General features: G+C 42.2%; 1 pseudogene; it reads left to right on the forward strand.

Annotated features, from left to right (window-relative positions):
• LOC106594842 (RNA binding protein fox-1 homolog 1-like) overlaps positions 1-7,015 on the forward strand; it is a 695,930-nt pseudogene extending 688,915 nt beyond the window's left edge.
• Positions 7,016-12,348: the final 5,333 nt, after the last annotated feature.

A 12,348-nucleotide genomic window follows, 5' to 3' on the forward strand; every position in this document is an offset into this window, starting at 1 on the left:
CTCTCTCCTCTGCCTCTCTTTATCTCTGTCACACTATTCCCCTCTATCTACCTCTCTCTGTCTCCCCTTCTTTCCTTCTCTTTCTGTCTCCTTCATCCTCTCTCTCTGTCTCCTCTTCTTTCATCCTCTCTCTGTCTCCCCTTCCTTCCTCCTCTCTCTCTCTTTCCTCCTCTCTCTCTGACTCCCGTTCCTTCCTCCTCTCTCTCTGTCTCCCCTTCCTTCCTCCTCTCTATCTGTCTGTCTCCTCTTCCTTCCTCTTCTCTGTCTCCCCTTCCTTCCTCCTCTCTGTCTCCCCTTCCTTCCTCCTCCTCTCTCTGTCTCCTCTTCCTTCCTCCGTTCTCTCTGTCTCCCCTTCCTTCCTCCTCTCTCTCTGTCTCCCCTTCCTTCCTCCTCCTCTTTCTGTCTCCCCTTCCTTCCTCCTCTCTGTCTCCCCTTCCTTCCTCCTCCTCTCTCTGTCTCCTCTTCCTTCCTCCGTTCTCTCTGTCTCCTCTTCCTTCCTCCTCTCTCTCTGTCTCCCCTTCCTTCCTCGTCTCTCTCTGTCTCCCCTTCCTTCCTCCTCTTTCTCTGTCTCTTTCCTCGTCTCTCTCTGTCTCTTTCCTAGTCTCTCTCTGTCTCCCCTTCCTTCCTCGTCTCTCTCCGTCTCCCCTTCCTTCCTCCTCTCTCTCTGTCTCTTTCCTAGTCTCTCTCTGTCTCCCCTTCCTTCCTCGTCTCTCTCTGTCTCCCCTTCCTTCCTCCTCTTTCTCTGTCTCTTTCCTCGTCTCTCTCTGTCTCTTTCCTAGTCTCTCTCTGTCTCCCCTTCCTTCCTCGTCTCTCTCTGTCTCCCCTTCCTTCCTCCTCTTTCTCTGTCTCCTCTTCCTCCTCTCTCTCTGTCTCTCCTTCCTCCTCTCTCTCTCTCGCCTTCCTCCTCTCCTCTCTTGCCATCAGGTGTTTTTTTCATTCTCTCTTGCTTTTCTGTGTTTCCTTGTCTTCCTCCGTTCATCCACCTCTCCCTCAATCTGTCCCTCTTCATCTGTCCCTCCCTCTCCCTGAGGGACAGACAGACGGGTGGGCGGGCGGGCATGCGAACGGACGGACAGACAGACAGACAAATACATCTACTCCGCTAACACACGCATGATGCATTGTGATGTGATTCCATCAAACACAACAAAAAGAGAACGGTGTAGATGTTGTTATTACTGATGTTATTATATGATCTCTCCATGTATTAACCCATTGTTTCTCACCCCTCTGAGTAGCCCCTGGCATGATGGCCTGGCATGTCTGCTGGCATGAGGTGTCTTGGTGCACGCTGCATGTGGGGGGGCCATGTCATCCCACTGGGTTTGTAACGGTAACCTAACAAACGGTAAATGGCAGTTAGCTGGTCAGGAAGTAGTGTGTGGAGGGTATTCTACACAGCAGTCAGCCAATGAGTTTCACAAGTAGACTTAGGAAAGTGCTTTACATATACAGTACATATCTTTACATATACAGTACATAACTTTCGATATACAGTACATAACTTTACATATACAGTACATAACTTTACATATACAGTACATCTCTTTATGGCTGTTGTTTGCATAGAATTAGAAAAAAATATATGAGAAGAATATCTCTATGGTTACGCGTGTGTTTCAGAATGCTTTACATATATCTCTATGGTTATGCGTGTTTCAGAATGCTTTACATATATCTCTATGGTTACGCGTGTGTTTCAGATGCTTCACATATATCTCTATGGTTACGCGTGTGTTTCAGAATGCTTTACATATATCTCTATGGTTACGTGTGTGTTTCAGAATGCTTTACATATATCTCTATGGTTACGCGTGTGTTTCAGAATGCTTTACATATATCTCTATGGTTACGCGTGTGTTTCAGAATGCTTTACATATATCTCTATGGTTGCGCGTGTGTTTCAGAATGCTTTACATATATCTCTTTGGTTACGCGTGTGTTTCAGATGCTTTACATATATCTCTATGGTTACGCCTGTGTTTCAGATGCTTTACATACAGTATATCTCTATGGTTACCTGTGTGTTTCAGATGCTTTACATACAGTTTATCTCTATGGTTACCTGTGTGTTTCAGATGCTTTCAGATGCTTTACATACAGTTTACCTGTGTGTTTCAGATGCTTTACATACAGTTTATCTCTATGGTTACCTGTGTGTTTCAGATGCTTTACATTTATCTATATGGTTACCTGTGTGTTTCAGATGCTTTACATTTATCTATATGGTTACCTGTGTGTTTCAGATGCTTTACATACAGTTTATCTCTATGGTCACGCATGTTTCTGAATGATTTGCATATGTCTCTATGGTTTTGCATATGTTTCAGAATGCTATAGAAGTACATTACTATATATCAGTGTCTCCACGATTGTGTTCGGATTTTCTGTGATATTTGCAGGTAAAAATGCTTGATTATGCTTCAGCAATTCTGACATTTTGCATGGAAATATGCAATGATTTTGTCCAATTTGTCGTGAAAATACGCTGATGAGGGAAAAGGTTTTTGACGCGAGGCTTGATTTAACCATATTATGCTGTGAAAGTGTGGTGATTGGTTGAAATTGCAAGTACTCATTTTGTTCTGCGGCGATGGGTCAGTTTAATGTGATAACATTGCGATGATTTGACTGTTTTATGCGGAAATAGTGCAGCGATCCATCAAATTTTCAGGCCCTCACATAATATCTGGGAAATTGTTGACTTTGATAAAAATGTTGCGATTGTAAAATTGCTGATATATATTCACACATTATCTCTATGGTTATGTGTGTGTTTCAGAATGCTTACATTATCTCTATGGTTATTTGTGTGTTTCAGAATGCTTACATTATCTCTATGGTTATGTGTGTGTTTCAGAATGCTTACATTATCTCTATGGTTATGTGTGTGTTTCAGAATGCTTACATTATCTCTATGGTTATGTGTGTGTTTCAGAATGCTTACATTATCTCTATGGTTATTTGTGTGTTTCAGAATGCTTACATTATCTCTATGGTTATGTGTGTGTTTCAGAATGCTTACATTATCTCTATGGTTATGTGTGTGTTTCAGAATGCATACATTATCTCTATGGTTATGTGTGTGTTTCAGAATGCTTACAATATCTCTATGGAGGTGTGTGTTTTAGATCTTTACATGGTTATGGTGGTGTGTGTTTCACAATGTTATAGAAGAACAGTACTATATACAGGATACCTTTGTGTTTCAGAATGCGTTTGCCCCGTTGGCTGATGCCAAGACGAGGAGTCATGCTGACGACGTGGGTCTGGTGTTGTCCTCCCTGCAGGCTAGTATATACAGGGGAGGTTACAGCCGCTTCGCCCCATACTAACCCACCAACCAACCTCCCTAAAACCATACAACAACCAATTACTACCCTACCAACCAACCAACCTCCCCACAACCAAACAACAACCAATCCTTTCTGACAGAGACACAACCGACCAACCAGTATATGAGAGAGAGAGAGAGAGAGAGAGAGAGAGAGAGAGAGAGAGAGAGAGAGAGAGAGAGAGAGAGAGAGAGAGAGAGAGAGAGAGAGAGAGAGAGAGAGAGAGAGGACTTTGAGGCCTGGGTATTGCAATATATGCTGTTGATCATGATTTTAGCAGCTCCTAAGAGAAAGGGAAATCAGTCAACTAAAAAGAAGGGATATTTATACCTCAGATATTGTGTGCTGTTCATTTTGATACAGTGGGTTTTTAATTTGTAAAGGTTAGTAGATTGTCCGTGTTGGTAGAGCTATAGAAGAGCTACTAGATTTAAAACCTTACCATTATTAAACAACACATTTCAACTGTTAGGGCTCCGTGAAAAGACAAACCAATCCTGTAAAATACATCATAGAATGTGATCCCGTTTTGTAAGAGTGTTTACATGATTGTAGGGTTCGGATTCCTTTGACATTCCCTCTGTTAACGTCTACGTTGTTTCCTAGCTACTGGGGTTAGGATTAGGATTGGGGTTAAAGTTAAGGACTGGGCAAGTGTTAGGGTTAGGATTAGGATTAAGGTTGGGGTTATGTTAGGTTAGGATTGGGGTTAAAGTTAAGGACTGGGCAAGTGTTAGGGTTAGGATTAGGATTAAGGTTGGGGTTAGGTTAGGATTAGGTTTAAGGTTGAGGTTAGGTTAGGGCTGAAGCTCAGGGTTAGGATTAACGTTAGGGTTGGGGAGGTGGGGGTTAAAAGGGGTACTAGAAAGGCACCGAAAAGTTGCAAGATCGAGTCCCCGAGCTGACAAGGTAAAAATCTTGCATTCTACCCCTGAACAAGGCAGTTAACCCACTGTTCCTAGGCCGTCATTGTAAATAAGAATTTGTTCGCAACTGACTTTCCTAGTTAAATGATGTTAAAATAAAAATTAGACCAGGTAAAGGGAAAGAAAGAGATGGAGGGGAGGTGGGGGTAAAATGGGGTACTATAAAGCCACAACACAGTGCTGTGTCATTATTTGACCATGTGATGGGAAAGAGAGAGATGGAGCGGAGGTGGGGGTAAAATGGGGTACTATAAAGCCACAACACAGTGCTGTGTCATTATTAGACCAGGTGAAGGGAAAGAGAGAGATGGAGCGGAGGTGGGGGTAAAATGGGGTACTATAAAGCCACAACACAGTGCTGTGTCATTATTAGACCAGGTGATGGGAAAGAGAGAGATGGAGCGGAGGTGGGGGTAAAATGGGGTACTATAAAGCCACAACACAGTGCTGTGTCATTATTAGACGATGTGATGGGAAAGAGAGAGATGGAGCGGAGGTGGGGGTAAAATGGGGTACTATAAAGCCACAACAGTGCTGTGTCATGATTAGACCAGGTGATTGGAAAGAGAGAGATGGAGGGGAGGTGGGGGTAAAATGGGGTACTATAAAGCCACAACACAGTGCTGTGTCATTATTAGACCAGGTGATGGGAAAGAGAGAGATGGAGGGGAGGTGGGGGTAAAATGGGGTACTATAAAGCCACAACACAGTGCTGTGTCATTATTAGACCAGGTGATGGGAAAGAGAGAGATGGAGGGGAGTAGTTGTTTGTGAATGGTGCGTAGTCGGCAGCGTGCTAGCTAGCCAGCGAGGACGTTGATGTGTGGATTAGATCATGATCGTTGTGATTGTCATCGTTTATCACTCAAAGCCAAAGGTTCAAATGTTCCCGAGGTGTTCCATCTGTGTGTACAGTCAGATTTTACAGAGAATAACTTATTATTGGTAGAGGACAGAGAGTCTGCTTCCCAAATGGACCCCTATTCCCTATATAGGGCCCTATATGCCTCTGGTCAAAGTAGTGCACAATATAATGGGAATAGGGTGCCATAGGGCCCTGTTCAATGTAGTGCACTATATAGGGAATAGGGCTCGGGTCTAAAGTAGTGCACTATATAGGGAATAGGGTGCCAAAGGGCCCTGTTCAAATTAGTGCACTAAGTAGGGAATAGGTTGCCATTTGGGAGGCATGTGTTTTTTTCTCCATGGAGGGTTTACTGTTGAAACCATCATCTAGTCCCTTTAGTCAAAACCCTTTATAGAGTAGGTCATCCCATAGTAATAATAATGATACTGATACAGATGTTGTTTTTATAGAAATTACAGTATATCCATTGATATAGTTGCTGACTTTTATATTATGGGAGAGATTAAAAAAAAAAAAATGATGTCTATATTCACCTTCTCTATTTTACCTTTCTGTTTCGTTTTTTTTTTCTTCCAAAAATTATACGACTGATTATTTGTACCCGATGAAACAAAATATATATATATATATATAACTACAATGTATTAATGGAGACGTTTGAGCTGTGCAATGAAGGTGTTCTCTTAAACACAAAATACACAACTGTAATGTTTTAGATGTAGGCTATTATACCAACGGTTAGGGAAAGCTTTCCTCATTTTTTTATGGTGTCATCATATCCAGATGTATAATGACACACTACAAGTAATGCGATCATAATGTAGATATTATCATAGCATTTTTGTCAACTGTACTATTTTGCAGACACACACACAGCCTGTACATGGTCTTCACTACTACTAGGCTGTAAAACATGTCAGTGTCCTATATGTTGCTGATGTTTGTTAGTTAGGCTTTATTTTTTACATTGACTTGTCTTTCTTTTGGGTTTTGATATCATTTTTAATGTGACCTCCTTTGTAATGTTATTTTCTAGAACTCAGCCTTTACACTTTGAAAAACTGTTTGATTATTGAGAAAATTAGAAATATATATGACTTGTGAAAAAGATGATGTATATGTAAATATGAAGATGAAGTTGTTGTTGATTAAAGTGCTCCAGGGGCGAGAAAGGAAACACCCAGCTCACCTCACGCAGCTGAATACTTCCTTCCAGCCTTCTTTCCTTCCTGATATCCTCCCTCCTTTCTTCCTACACCTTGTTTACAATTTAACCTGATCAGAGGTGTTTGTCACATATCTCAGTTTTGTATTTATAAGAAGAAAAAAAATATTCAGAAATACGACCGATGAAAAAGGCAGTGGCATCTGCAGGTTGTGGGATTTAGCCCCATCCTGCAGGTTCTGGAGTTAAGTCCCATCCAGTTTGCAGGTTCTGGAGTTAAGTCCCTCCCTGTTGGCAGGTTGTGGGATTTAGCCCCATCCTGCAGATTCTGGGAGTTAAGTCCCATCCAGTTTGCAGGTTCTGGGGTTAAGTCCCTTCCTGTTGGCAGGTTGTGGGGTTTAGCCCCATCCTGCAGATTCTGGGGGTTAAGTCCCATCCAGTTTGCAGGTTCTGGGGTTAAGTCCCTCCATGTTGGCAGGTTGTGGGGTTTAGCCCCATCCTGCAGATTCTGGGGGTTAAGTCCCTGTCCTGTGTTTGCTGAACCATCAGTCGGCATGGCAACACGTATCCTGGCTACACCACCGCGTGTCTCTGTCCCTACCCTCTACATCCTCTGCTTCCATAGGTGTTGTGATCAGATACCCCCTCCCCTGTCCTTGTATGTGCATGCACTATGGTTCTTCCACTTAACAATAACCATCAATAAAGTTTGTCAAGATAAGCAGACTGTCTGGGCTCTACTATATTATCACTCTCTTTTGATTTATTTCTTTACATTTTCTGAAGAAAATTACCAGAGTTTCTCCTGTTCTGACCAGATGGAAAGGAATTCCTACCTGGCCAATAGTTTCTCCTGTTCTGACCAGATGAAATCGAATCCCCACCTGGCCCAGAGTTTCTCCAGGTCTGACCAGATGGAATTGAATCTCCTGGCCCAGAGTTGTTCCTGGTCAGATCAGATGGTCAGGAAAAACTCATTGCCTTTTAAACTCCTTCAGACACAGGACCAAACAAGAGAGAATGGTGACTTGTGATTTAAGGTATTATTTCCAACCCAGGTATATTTAAAACTAGGTATATATCAGATCAGGTATATTTAAAACCAGGTATATATCAGATCAGGTATTGTTCAGAGACAGGTATATTTAAAACCAGGTATATATCAGATCAGGTATTGTTCAGAGACAGGTATATTTAAAACCAGGTATATATCAGATCAGGTATAGTGCCTCACCCAGGTATATTTAAAACCAGGTATATATCAGATCAGGTATAGTGCCTCACCCAGGTATATTTAAAACCAGGTATATATCAGATCAGGTATTGTTCAGACCCAGGTATATTTAAAACCAGGTATATATCAGATCAGGTATAGTGCCTCACCCAGGTATATTTAAAACCAGGTATAAATCAGATCAGGTATAGTTCAGACCCAGGTATATTTAAAACCAGCTATATATCAGATCAGGTATATTTAAAACCAGGTATATATCAGATCAGGTATTGTTCAGACCCAGGTATATTTAAAACCAGGTATATATCAGATCAGGTATAGCTCAGAGACAGGTATATTTAAAACCAGGTATATATCAGATCAGGTATTGTTCAGACCCAGGTATATTTAAAACCAGGTATATATCAGATCAGGTATAGCTCAGAGACAGGTATATTTAAAACCAGGTATATATCAGATCAGGTATTGTTCAGAGACAGGTATATTTAAAACCAGGTATATATCAGATCAGGTATAGTTCAGAGACAGGTATATTTAAAACCAGGTATATATCAGATCAGGTATTGTTCAGAGACAGGTATATTTAAAACCAGGTATATATCAGATCAGGTATTGTTCAGAGACAGGTATATTTAAAACCAGGTATATATCAGATCAGGAATTTTTCCGACCCAGCCAGGAACAGTATATTAGAAAGCCAGTTGTAATATGGATGTCAGCATTAGTTTCTAATTGAAGAATGAAAATAATTACTCTACCATTCCCCAATTTGATTAGTATAATGAGAAAAGCGTCGCCAGAGGTTAGGGAGAAAGATAAGCAATATAAATGTTTAAATGTGATGGAGTCACATTACTGAGGTAATTACTGCCGCTCTGCCACAGTAACCAACAATCAATAATTCACAGATTCCAGGTCACATGTCTCCCTCATGTCATTTACAATTGGTTATTAATTCTGTTATTTAAAAAGGAGAAAAAATTAAAAAACTGTTTCCGTTCTCATTTTTCAGCCTGGTCCTCCAGGAGAAAGAGATGGAGCAAAAGAGGGAGACAGAGAGATGGAGAGAGAGAGAGGAGGAAACAGAGGGGGAGAGATAGAAAGATGGAGCATGGGAGGGAGACAGAGAGACAGAGAGATGGAGAGATGGAGAGAGAGAGGCAGAAACAGAGGGGGAGAGATATAGAAAGATGGAGAGAGAGAGAGGGAGAGGCAGAAACAGAGGGAGAGAGAGAGATAGAAAGATGGAACGAGGCAGGGAGATGGAGAGAGGCGGAAACAGAGGGAGAGAGACAGACAGATGGAGCGAGGGAGGGAGATGGAGAGAGGCGGAAACAGAGGGAGAGAGACAGACAGATGGAGAGATGGAGCGAGAGAGGTGGAAACAGAGGGAGAGAGAGAGAGACAGATGGAGCGAGGGAGGGAGATGGAGAGAGGCAGAAACAGAGGGAGAGAGACAGACAGATGGAGAGATGGAGCGAGAGAGGCGGAAACAGTTGGAGAGAGACAGACAGAGGGAGAGATGGAGCGAGAGAGGGAGAGAGGTGGAAACAGAGGGAGAGAGAGACAGATGGAGAGATGGAGCGAGAGAGGCGAAAACAGAGGGAGAGAGACAGACAGATGGAGAGATGGAGCGAGAGAGGTGGAAACAGAGGGAGAGAGACAGACAGATGGAGAGATGGAGCGAGAGAGGTGGAAACAAAGGGAGAGAGACAGACAGATGGAGCGAGGGAGGGAGATGGAGAGAGGCAGAAACAGAGGGAGAGAGACAGACAGATGGAGAGATGGAGCAAGAGATAGTAAATGTCATTCCGGTTCATGTTCTGTTGTATTGTGATCATATGTTAAGGTTGAGCATCAACACTTTTGTAGCTTTTATGAGGCTTAGGGTAGGAGTTCCTCAGGAGCCTATGCATATCTCAGTGTTGGGAGCGTGACCATAATATTTAAATAATCATGTTATAAAATTTATATTAAAATACGTGTAAAAATATTGAAGGAAAATTTTAATTTGCAGTGTACAAACTTAACATGATCAATCAATCAATGAAATGTATTTATAAAGCCCTTCTTACATCAGCTGAAGTCACAAAGTGCTGTACAGAAACCCAGCCTAAAACCCCAAACAGCAAGCAATGCAGGTGTAGAAGCACGGTGGCTAGGAAAAACTCCCTAGAAAGGCCAAAACCTAGGAAGGAACCTAGAGAGGAACCAGGCTATGAGGGGTGGCCAGTCCTCTTCTGGCTGTGCCGGGTGGAGATTATAACAGAACATGGCCAAGATGTTCAAATGTTCATAGATGACCAGCAGGGTCAAATAACAATAATCACAGTGGTTGTCGAGGGTGAAAAAGGTCAGCACCTCAGGAGTAAATGTCAGTTGGCTTTTCATGATGAACATGAATGACATTTAACCGCACAGGTGTCTAAAATAACTATCTGAAAGCCTTGGCCCCAAGAGGCCACTCCTCCAGAAAATAACCACGTTACCCGAACATGGGATAATTTACCCATCAGTTAGGTTTTTAATCACCTCCATGCTGGGTTGTCCCAGCAACTGGGTCTTTTCTAATGTACTCCATTGGTTATATTCAGGAGGAGGGGCCCATTGGGGGCCTATTCACATAGTTATTTTTGGACACACTCACAGTAATAACATTATTATTTAAATATTATAACAACGTGGTAACTATCCCAAAATTGGGATATGCAAAGGCTCTTAAGAAACTCAGCCTGTTGTGTAAGGCTCTTAAGGAACTCAGCCTGTTGTGTAAGCCTCTTAAGGAACTCAGCCTGTTGTGTAAGCCTCTTAAGGAACTCAGCCTGTTGTGTAAGCCTCTTAAGGAACTCAGCCTGTTGTGTATGCCTCTTAAGGAACTCAGCCTGTTGTGTAAGCCTCTTAAGGAACTCAGACTGTTGTGTAGCCTCTTAAGGAACTCAGCCTGTTGTGTAAGCCTCTTAAGGAACTCAGACTGCTGTGTAAGCCTCTTAAGGAACTCAGCCTGTTGTGTAAGCCTCTTAAGGAACTCAGACTGTTGTGTAAGCCTCTTAAGGAACTCAGACTGTTGTGTAAGCCTCTTAAGGAACTCAGCCTGTTGTGTAAGCCTCACAGCTCCAGTCTTCAAAGAAAACAACCACCAGCTGTCAGGGTCAAAATACCCCAGCGTGTGTTCTAGCCACTATTTACCCAGCACTGGGATGTTTTAACCCAGCATTTTGTTTTTGAGTGTTGGATTGAATCCCAGCCGTACATAGTATAGTTACTGTAAGTGATGAACCGAAATACAGCTTCTATCAAATGTATATCAGATTAGTATGACGAGTGATGAGTAAGTAAACACTAGTAGAAAAGTACTTATAAAGGACCTTTATGGAGGAACCAGGAAAACTAACAGTGCTGTGAGGTTAGTATGAGTTTTGTCCTAATGACCATTTGGAGACTGAAAGATGTTGATCTGTCTATTGATTTGCACTAGGAAGGTATTTTAACTATATGAATCGTGCCTTGTCCTCATTGGGGGTTTTTGAACACCATTTGAAGAACCAGGCCTCAGTGTCAATACTAGTGTTCCTGTTCAGAACATTATCTCATGGTTTGAAGAACCAGGCCTCAGTGTCAATACTAGTGTTCCTGTTCAGAACATTATCTCATGGTTTGAAGAACCAGGCCTCAGTGTCAATACTAGTGTTCCTGTTCAGAACATTATCTCATGGTTTGAAGAACCAGGCCTCAGTGTCAATACTAGTGTTCCTGTTCAGAACATTATCTCATGGTTTGAAGAACCAGGCCTCAGTGTCAATACTAGTGTTCCTGTTCAGAACATTATCTCATGGTTTGAAGAACCAGGCCTCAGTGTCAATACTAGTGTTCCTGTTCAGAACATTATCTCATGGTTTGAAGAACCAGGCCTCAGATTCAATATGTTTGCTAGAGTGTGTGTACATGCCCGTGTGTGAGCGTGCATGAGAATGTAACTGTGCTTTGGAAGAAGTGCATAAGTGTGCGTGCAGTGTGTGTGTGGGTGTGTGTCAGAGAGAGAGAGAGAGAGAGAGAGAGAGAGAGAGAGAGAGAGAGAGAAACAATAGCTGTGTAGCCAGAGGGGGAGAGAGAGAGAGAGAGTGTGAGAAAGAGAGAGAGAGAGAGAGAGAGAGAGAGAGAGAGAGAGAGAGAGAGAGAGAGAGCCGGAATTCCATCCGGTACATGTTGTAGAGCGCTTGACATTTAAAAGTGATATCTAATTGAGCCAAAATCTGCAGCGTTTACCTTGAATGCGATCTCCGCCATCGCTGTAACATTGCCTTTCACATCCCAATGCACAATGGGGTTGAATCCTGGCCTTAGTCAACATCAGAAGAATCAAAGCATGTGAAGAAAGCCCATCACTTTACCAGAAACAGATAGCTACATTATACTGTATGTGACTGTGTAATGTATGTCATGTCTATTGATTAATTCAACAACCACTTTACAATAAACACAGACATGGTGTTTCCAACAGTGTTGAGTGTATTTAGTCTACAATGGTGTTTCCAACAGCGAACGTTGTGTATTTCCATTTCCTCCTTCTATCGCTCTCTCTCTCTCTCGCTCACATTCTCTCTCACTGGGTTTGAATGAACACAGATTCCCTTTATTGTGACACATGGCCTTTAAATCCCCTCTCTAACAGCTTGAATGGGTGATGCCTCAAGCAGAGTGCTAACAGTTAATCTGATATGAATTTAGAAACTGTGGTAACCCTAGAGATTACATGAAATGAGGTGGTTTTAGACATAAACACACACACAGTCCTGGGGATAGCATCAAAGAGGTGATGTTAT

This window comes from Salmo salar, chromosome ssa06, assembly GCF_905237065.1.
Source record: "Salmo salar chromosome ssa06, Ssal_v3.1, whole genome shotgun sequence".
Lineage (NCBI taxonomy): Eukaryota > Metazoa > Chordata > Actinopteri > Salmoniformes > Salmonidae > Salmo > Salmo salar.